Here is a 7,190-nt window from a genome sequence, read left to right on the forward strand (position 1 = left end):
TTTCTCCTCTTGTATGCCTTACTATGTATTAATTGCAGCCTAGAACTTACTGAATTACATTTCAAGAGATTAAAAAAGTATCAAATATATTGTTTTTTTTCCAGAATTCCCAAATGCACAGTAAGGAATACTTTCTGAATGGTTGTTGGCACTGCTTGTGTAGAAAATCCCTCACAGGCACAGAGGAACCAAAAACCACCAAACATGGTCTGGATAAAGAAGGCATTATTGCACAGAGGATAAAGGATAGGTAAAAACAAATAAGCTATTGAGAGAGAATTGACATTCAAACTGCTTAAAAACACCATACATTAGTGGGATATCTATCATTACGGTATCTGCTCTTTGGAAAGGTAAGTCTGAGGTACAAAGGGTCCTGTTTTAGAGAAAAATAACATGTTTTCCATTTTGACCACTAGAGGGCACACAGACTATAAAATAACAGGTCCTCCTCAACTAATGACAGGATTGGCCATCAGCCTGACTTGAACTGGAAATTATGCAACCATGGAAAAATTATTAGGTGACAGTTGAAAATAATCATAGAATAGGATGGGCGGCTGACAATCTTTTCAACATACCACATAACCTTTTACAATCATAAGTAGCCCCTTGGCCGAGTGCTTCCCTCTGACAAATAGCATACTGTTGCTCCACTGACCATGCAGCCACAAGTACTGTACCTCACATGCATTATACTCTTGATATGTTTTTAAACTATTTTTGCTCTGTCATTCAGGACATTCACAGATGTTACTATTTCCATTGTGGTCTTCAAACCACTATCTGCTGGCATGAGCCCTTCAGCTCCCCTGTAGGCCTGAGGCGTTCAATGGAAACAATGATATCACCACCGACTGAGGCAACTGAATAAGCTGATACACTGTCTGTCACTGACTGACATCACACACACTCCCCCGGCATACTTCTCTGTGAGAATATTTCCGTTTATGACCCACAGTGTCTGGTAACAAGATTACACTTTCTAGTAATGCTGTAGGGACACCTTTTTATTATTATTATTCTTTTAAATCACATACACATTGTCAAAGTTGAGAATTATGAATAACAAGGCCTACACTTTGTAGACAATTTGAGACATGTTCATTATTCATAATAAAACTCTGATACATGGACAACAATTCACACAACCCCACTTTAATTCATAACAACCCAATAACATTAGCACCACTGCTGAGTTGGGTCATTATTGTCTCTGAATAATGATGGGAATAAAGGGGATAGTGGACAGTGACCAACATGACCAGTCAACTCAGGACCACCCAACCCAACTGATCACCATGGTGTTACATTTAACTGTCACTGACTGACAGGCACATTGTACTGTGGGTAACCACCAGTTTGCAAAACAACCAATATATCCCCCTCCTGGTCTACCTTTCCCTTTCTATAGCCCCCTCCCGATGCCATTGTCCTGTCCTCCCCTTTCCTCTCCCCTTTCACTCTCATTCACCTGAGGAGAAGCTGTCCATCCTGTTCACCCAGTCTGCACCCAGATAGTTGCAGTGTCTAAATCACATTGACACACATAGGGTTAGGGGTTTGGTTGACATGCACTAAACGTCTTGTGTGGTCACTCTGATACAGTAGGACATCCTAGGACATTTCCAATAGGTTTCTAATGCGTTATAATGCTAAAAAGAAAGTGATTTTCAGGGACAATTGTAAAGTAATGTCTATGCAATTCCCATAACATGACTACTAAAATGTTTTTTTTATCTGATTCAGATGAAAGTTACAATAACATAGGTTCAATGTACCTATAATTAGGTTTCTAATGCGTTATAATGCTAAAAAGAAAGTGATTTTCAGGGACAATTTTAAAGTAATTTCTATGCAATTCCCATAACATGATGACTACTAAAATGTTATCTGATTCAGATGAAAGTTAATTTCTATGCAATTCCCATAACATGACTACTAAAATGTATTTTATCTGATTCAGATGAAAGTTACAATAACATAGGGTACATTCAATGTACCGTAGGCTACCTATGATTAACCTATTTCGCTTCAGTGCCGTGACTCCTACAACGGGCCACTAGTGAGATGGGGCAGGGCGACGCGGAAGTCACAGTTCCGTTCAGATCAGTTCAGTTCAGTTCAGTTGAGTCTGAAACTTTGTGGTAGAACGGTCACACGCTTTCACATCGCAACACCTCAACATACCCAGACTTTGCCTCTCCCACAGAAAGGTAAGTAGCGAATTATACTGGAACAGCTGGGCAAATTGTTAACAGGGAAAAACTATAACATTTATGACATTATACATTGTCTCTTTCTTTCAGTGTAAAGTATATTGACAGTTCGTGAGCTTAGAATGATAAGGTTCTATCTCCGTTTAGGGCAGTTCAGAGATATTGAGCGTCAACGTTTTTACATTCCATTATGTTTTGTGAGATGGAACCTTTGTATTTGATTAATTACTAACTCAAAAATGTCAACATTTAAAAAAACAACACCACACAGGCATTAATAAACACCTAATGGTTCAGATTATGTAAAAAAACTCAATTTTGACAAAAACGGAGATAGAACCTTATAATTCTAACGTCACGAGTTATTGAACAGAACAGAACAAGTGCGGGGCAGTAGTCACACCCTCACAGAGAACGCCCGTCAACTTGACGGTAAAGGTGCATTAGATTATAGTTTAGTTGTGTGTGTTTTTTCTTCATATAGAGATCGTCAATGCAATTATGAACTCAAGGTGTGTTTGAATGTGTTCTTCTGTTATTCAGCCATATAGACAGTGTGCGAAAAATACAGTAGATTTGATCATTATTCTAACTTCTGTCACATTGTCTCAGATAGCAGAATATTGAGTCGGGAACTTTTAAGCTCCTTTGTTTTGCACTGTTCTGTAGTAAGACATTTTAATAGTTAATAGGCCTACGGGGTTATTCAATAATAACTTAAATGTAGACTACTGTAGGTACAATAGTTATACAACTAGCAGATGCATAAGACTATTTGGCGAGGAAATGAGGCATGTTGAGATCTGTGAAAATTGTAAAGCATTAAGCGCTTTGTAGGCTGACAAGCATGGGCATGAATTATGAAATCATTGCTTTATTGATATGAAGTGTAGTTGAATATGGCCAGGGCTTGGTATCACTGCATTGCTTGGTGTGTGAAGTTCATTTCTGGCGACTGTTAACTATTGTCTTCGATACCGGTCTATACATTTTTGAAGCGACTTAATGTATCTGGTGACAGGTGTAGGCGACAGTTAAACACATCTAGCTGCCAGGGATGTTCTCTTTCCCTTTGGCATGGCTGTCCTATGGTTGACTCAATTGAGTTGCTTAGAACCCGTGTCTTGTCATACTGACTTTAATGTTTTTTGGCATGAAGTCAGGATGTGCTTCTGTCCACTACAGGTCGTCCCGTTTCTCTGAGTGGATAATGACCTATTTGTCAACACTCCAGAAAAACATTTCCTGAAAGTCTTGACAATTGTCACAAGACTTTTGAAGTTGTAATAACAGTTCATTGTGTTTATGAATGTGGGCTTTGCCCAGAACATCAATCTGTCAACTGTGGAAACTAAACTAGCAAACCATGACCTACTGACTTATGCAGTGTAAAAGATTTGTTTATGACCCCCTATTATTGATTAGGAAGTTTGTCTATTTAGAGAAAGAAGAAAATGAAAGTGAGAGAGGACCACAACTAACCTCTTTCTTTGTTGACATTTAAATAATCTTACGATGAGTATACTTACTCATTTTATATTTGTTGATAGATTGATTGCTGGTCAACTTTAGATTGCTGTTCTGGGGCTTGTAATTTTCCCTGAACCCAGAACATATTTAGCTGACCTCAACCCTGGGTCACAGAGAGGGGAGGGGGGCTGCCTTTAATGAGAGTCTCATTAGAACTCTCAAAAACGGTGTGTGTGTGTGTGTGTGTGTGTGTGTGTGTGTGTGTGTGTGTGTGTGTGTTTGAGGTGTGAGTGTCATGGGGTCGTGTGTGTGTTTCCCAGGTGTGACAACCCCCCCTCCAACCCCCCCTCTTCCCTCACTGGTGATTCAGTTGTCTAGTACTGCAGGGTGCGTCACCAGTCTGTACTGCTGTTAAAGAGCCCGCGGCCACACCTGCTCCAGGTGTGATCTGACCGCCAGTAGGCATACATGCAGCCCTCTCTGATGGTGTGTGAGGTGGAGGTCAGGTGACATGCTCTAGCAGGTGGTGCTCTGGGCTGAGGGCGCACTGCAGGTCACAGTGGAGGTATGAGAGCAACATGACTTACAACTCTGAAATGACTGGACGAATGTAATGACATGGCAAGCTGACTATATTACTCATGAAAGACTCACCAGCAGAACATTTGTTCTCTCCCTTTAAAACATAAATAAACATGTCACTGACTGTTCACAGGGTCAGGCTTCGGGTTAGAGCTGTGAAGAAGCTGTTGTGAAACTTGGTGAATCGTCCACGTCACTGTTTGTCTGTTATCTTTTATTGTATTTACCGATGTCCCAGGCAGCTATGCTAACAAAAGTAACGTCTACTTTCAAAAAGGAACTGTGAAGAACACTATTCTGGAAGCAAAAATAGTCAGACATCGAACTGTTTCACGGTCAGTTACTTTAGTAGTTTCACCTGTGGAATAGGGCAAGTTGACTCACTCCTCTCTCAGGAGATTATTGTAATAGACTCAGAGATTGGGTTTTTGGGTCAATGTCAACAGTTTCTGTCGGACAGAGGTCATGTGTACATTGACACATGCATGCATGCACGCACACACACACACACACACACACACACACACACACACCGTATGCGGTACTTATTGGTATCGTTTCATACGTGAATCAATGTCAATCTGGGGTGAGTGGTATACACTGCTTGTCCTGTCCTGCTTGTCCCCCTCCTTACCCCCAACCCCCCCCAACATCCCGGTTTGAAAATGGTGCATTCCTGCCAGGTGGTTGAGAAATATGGCAGCGCCAGTCAAGCCCTCAAATGAAACGCTGTTGGCAGGGATGTTAAGTTGAGTTCTAACGAGTCCCAAGCCTTCCAGGGTGTGTCTGGCTGGGCTCTGTCCTCACAAGGCAGAGGGGCTGGCACCAGTAACAGCACCAGCCTTCGAAGCTCTGTACGACAGATCAGTTTTCACACTGTTTTAACGTGTGAAACGTCAGTATTCACACTGTTTTAATCCAGGTATTCACGTGCTGATGGGTGTAGGACTTCTCCTAAAGCCTCAAATGCAGCAATGAGATAATAATAGGTTAAATGCTATTTCACTATTTCGACACTTTAAATAAATGTGCAATAACACTATTGTGCAATATGACAACCCTAGTCGTCTATCTGTACAGTATAGTATAGTGGATAGTGTACATAGCCTTTATTTATGTAAACCAGCTCCTTCCCTTCTTGTGTTTTTAAAAAAAAAAAAAAAAAAAAATTCTTCTTTCCTAACACCAGGGGAGCCACCCCTCCTAAATTTCGTTGTTTGGTACCTTGTACTGTAGCAATGACAATAAAGACCATTCATTCATTCATTCACAGAGCAACATCTGCTATATACAGTACGACCTATATGGATCCCTGTGTTTCATGGTGGGCAAAAGGATGAATGGGGCGGGCTTATTGTAATGCATGGAATGGAATAAGGAATGGTATCAAACACACGTTCCATGCTTCACAATGTGTGATTGTGCGTGCGTGCGTTTGTGCGTGTGTTTGTGTGTGTGTGTGTGTGTGTGTATGTGCGTTAACGTGCATGCGTGTGTGTGTGTGTTTAGGACCCCTCTGATGGGTGCTCTACTCTCGCATCCCCATGTCACATCCTGGGGGTATGTGTGGTGTTGAGGTGTGAGTGACGCTGTCTGGTGTGTGTCCATATCTGCTTTTATGAAACAACCGTTTGGGAAAGGATATGGCAAGATATGCTAAAGATTGAACTTGAAACAGTACAGTCACTCATTTAGGGAAAAGCAGGTGATTATCGTTCAACCAGCCAAACAGCCCCATGTCACGAAAGGAAACTGTTTTACAACTCAATCGTTTCTAGTTCGGTGAAGGCAAGCTGTCTCAGGGGCAAAGTTCAAAGTGCACGAGTGCAGCATAAATTCACACTGAAGTGAGCTGATCCGAGGATTCCTTCTAGGCAAATACAGATTCAACAGTGCTTGTCTGTAGTAACCATTTTCTTTGCCAAACCTTTGAGTTTAGCATAGCAAAATGGCTCTCATTTGAGGCTCCCATGGCCATTCTAAAGGGCCACCTCAGGCCAGCCTTGAACCCTGCATGCTGTTGTATTGTTTTGGCTCTGACTCTTGACATTTTATCTGTCACCTCTCACCTCTCCTGGCCCCTGTCTGAACCCTCTAGGGGCCTTGGGTCCTGATTGTTGGCTTGGGTTCTGTTTTATGAGTGGAGGGATGGAGCGATGGAGGGAGGGATGGAGGGAGGGAGGGAGGGAGGGAGGGAGGTAAGGAGGTAAGGACTCTCCTCACCTCACATTCTCCATAGGTCACATGGCCCCTGCCCTGCCTACCCTGCCCGGCTGCTCCTGAGAGGACTGGCGAGGCTGTTTTACTGTGTGGAGCATTCTGGGCTGGGTTTGGTTCACCATTAAAGAGTTTCTGAAAGACCAGGAACAGTTAGCCAAGAGGTTGACACAGTTTTCAGATGCCATTGGAAGAATGATAGAAACCAGCTATAAATGCCATTCACTTTAATGAGCCAGATCATGGCTGTGGTTGATAGCAGACAGGGCTGATGACAGACACTGCCCTGATCTAGTAGCTGTACCTAGTCTATAATCTATTGGCCAAGAAATGTTTATGTTTGGGCTAGCTGGATCCACACAGCAGTCTTTCTACCTCAACAGCAATAGCCTTGCCCAAGTCACGCTCCTAAAATACCTGACTGCATGCAACACTCTGAGCTGATATACTGTACACATGCATGCTGTCACACTCTCACAAACACACGCACATGTGCACACGCACACACACATGCACACACACGCACACAAGTGCTCACACATGTGCATGCACACACATACACACACACACACACACACACACACACACACATACACAGATACGCATGCACGCACACACACACACACGCACACACACACACACACACACACACACACACACACACACACACACACACACACACACCCCTCCTCCCCCCCTATG

The sequence above is a fragment of the Nansenia antarctica genome (genome assembly GCF_963989245.1).
Source record: "Nansenia antarctica genome assembly, chromosome: 4".
In the NCBI taxonomy this organism is placed as follows: Eukaryota; Metazoa; Chordata; class Actinopteri; order Argentiniformes; family Microstomatidae; genus Nansenia; species Nansenia antarctica.